The sequence below is a fragment of the Henckelia pumila genome, chromosome 1, assembly GCF_033568475.1.
Source record: "Henckelia pumila isolate YLH828 chromosome 1, ASM3356847v2, whole genome shotgun sequence".
NCBI lineage: Eukaryota > Viridiplantae > Streptophyta > Magnoliopsida > Lamiales > Gesneriaceae > Henckelia > Henckelia pumila.
The window spans coordinates 125,293,603-125,296,555 of record NC_133120.1 but is presented as its reverse complement, the minus strand read 5'-3'; the positions used below and the strand labels follow the sequence as shown (position 1 = coordinate 125,296,555).

General features: G+C 31.6%; 1 long non-coding RNA gene across 1 annotated transcript; it reads left to right on the top strand.

The window, feature by feature from the left end:
* Positions 1-306: 306 nt before the first annotated feature.
* LOC140882076 (uncharacterized) lies at positions 307-2,214 on the top strand. The gene is made up of 3 exons (XR_012150132.1): positions 307-399; positions 548-606; positions 2,108-2,214. It is a non-coding gene; the product is annotated as an uncharacterized lncRNA (long non-coding RNA).
* The last annotated feature ends 739 nt before the right edge of the window (positions 2,215-2,953 follow it).

Sequence of the window (2,953 nt, the reverse complement as noted above, 5' to 3'; positions counted from 1 at the left end):
TAAATCGATGGTGTTTTGACCATATACCAAGCTAATTTTCACTCTCCACCAATTAATATTTCATTTTTCTTAATCTCTCTGCATAGGGTTTAAATTCTTTTTGAGAAATGTTGTCCAGCTATTTGAGGTAATTATTCTTCCAATTTGGAAAAGCTCATCTTTTTGTTGTACAGATATTAGCACCTGAATCAATATAAGCAGCAAAGTAGTTCACTTTATATTTTTCATATAACATCTTATTGATATGTATATTTAGAATGGACTAAGGACCATTGGATTTTTCACATTCGATCCTCTGCCACAAATTCCATATCATTCTCCAATCGTTTCCAAGGTTCATGTTCCTCGAGAAACTCAAACCCAAGAATCATTTGATCGAGTTCTTTTCCTGGAATACATGTAATATAAACCTCCAAGTTCCTGATATTTATCATCCCTTGTTAGGCTCATATTATTGGTTGTTCCAAATAGTATATGGTATATAAGAGAATTGATTCCTTTGACTTGTAATATCAAATACTAACTCAATTTCTTTCCATCTTTCTAGACATTTAAAGCTTTCCTACTGTTGAAAAGCTCTTTGGTACCTGTTGGAATCGTGCACAGGTGCTTTTTTCCACCTATAACTTGTAATTTTATCTCCTTAAAAATATAATCTCTTGGGTTATTGTCTAAGACTTTCACTTTTGTGTAAAATCATTTGTCTTGGATCTGGATATCAGTTTCCTGTATAATTAGTGGAAAATCAATTATTTCTGGATAATTTCATGCGCATTTTTTTTCAAATATTTATGGTATTTCAATAAACACATTCCTAATAAACAATTCTAAATTATGTGTATTAGAGAGAACATACGAAACCTGATAGGTAATAAGATACGACCTATTATCTTCTTTCATCAGCCTTCTCTCCTTGAAATTTTGATGTAACGTCAAAGCTCAGTAAAATCTCGATCTACTAGGTTCTAGGCAATTTTTGGATAAATTACTCCTACAATTTTTTTTGCACAAAAATTTCCTGAGATAGCTTTCAGTATTAAATCATGAATATTACACATTCTTTTATTGCATATAAAAATATCCAGTGTTTTAAAACCAAATCGGACCGACCGGTTTGACCGATTTGACTAAGAACCAGCCACAGATCTGATCCAGAACATCTCCAAAAACTTTTTAACGGTTAAACCAGCCAAAAATGGTTGGACCGGTCAAGAACCAAAAAACCAGTTCAACCAGTTGAACCGGTTTTAGAATTTTTTATTTTTTAAAACCTTAAATTCAATATTTTATTATACATACATGATTATTTGAAATTTTTAGCTCGTTAAAGATATTATTTTAGTAATATTAGAATTTTTTAATTAATTTATTCAGTATTTAGAAAAATTATAATTAAAATTGATATTTTAAATATATTTATATATTTATTTAGTTTCCAACCATAGTAAATAACTTAATATATTTTTTTGTGTATTTATATACATTTTTTATGTTTTTAAAATTTAAAATATATTATATTATATAAACGGTTTTCCCGTTCGATCTTCTAGTTAAAGTGTTTCGACCAGTTGGACCATTTTTTTTAAGGTAGACTGATTCGATCACCGGTTTGATTATAAAAATATTAGAAATATCTATGGGTGAATCTATCTCTTCTTTGAAAGTGGATTTTATCAAGATCTTGACTCCTCTAATATGAATCCAATACATGGCTCGTGCTACCTCTAGCTTGATTTTATGTAATTCCTCTATTTCTTCAAAAGGAATTAATTGCATCTCCAATCAATTTCCCGTAAGTTCCATTGAAATCACATTTCCCTTCAGAAAGCCTTAAATATAAGGTGATTCTTTCTTAGATCAAGATTTTCTAGAACTTTTCTACTTGTCCAGCAAAAAATCCTTGATATCTCTGTAGGCTAGGATTTTCTCTCATAATTTATGTACCATATTCTGAGATATCGTGGTCTGGATAAAAAAAACCCAACAAGTCTTCATGTGTTTTGTAACGCCCCGTTTTTATCTTAATTGATGTTATTTGAGATAAGCAGTGATTTTAGAATTTGAGATCGGACTTTTTATTGATCAGGGACTATTTTGCAATTTTCAGAATTTTCAGGGACTGAAACGCAATTATGGGATTTGTTATATTATCTACTTGACTAGGTCATTTTCTTATCCTCTCATCTCCTTCCCCAACCGTGTTCCATCCATTGAAGCGACCAAAAAGCTTCTCCAAGCTTTTGTGATTTCATTTCTAGCTCAATCCGTCCGATAGAATTGATTTCTGACTTGATATCTGCGATCACAGCGATGAGTGCTCTGTTTGGAAGTAAGTTTATCTTAATTCTGAGAAGTTTGAATTTATTGATGTTGCCAGAATTTGTTTATATTCGGAGAGGATGATTATGAGTTAGTAGTGATCGTTTATCTAAGACGGTTCGAAGATCTAACGACAATCGGAATTGTTATGATTTTTCTTGTCATTTTCGAAAATGATGTTTTTGAGATGTGTTGATTTTGTGTTGGGTTTGATGTTTGAGGATTGGAATGCATGTGTTTAGCTGTTTTTTGGCTGTCTGTATTTCCGAATTGGTCAGTTTATAGCCGTTATGCCGTCAGTTTGAGTTTTAGATATCGTTTCGATATTTTGATCGTATTGAGTTTTGATTGAGTTTTGATATCGATTTTGATCCGTGACTTCTTCTGATAGATTGATTGGGAGTCCTTGAAGTTGCTAGAGTTGCAGCTTTTGGCAAGTTTAGAAGAGTTGAGCTGGTATAGTATCGATGTCTTTCTATATCGATTAATGAACTTGATTGAATAGTTTTTGAATTGAGAATTGCTGTTTTCATATTGAAGTTTGTAACGACAAAGAAGAGGTATAAGATGACTTTGGAATGGAATAGGACGATTAACTCGAGTCGGGATTGATTCGAGTGTCCTAGAAGAAATC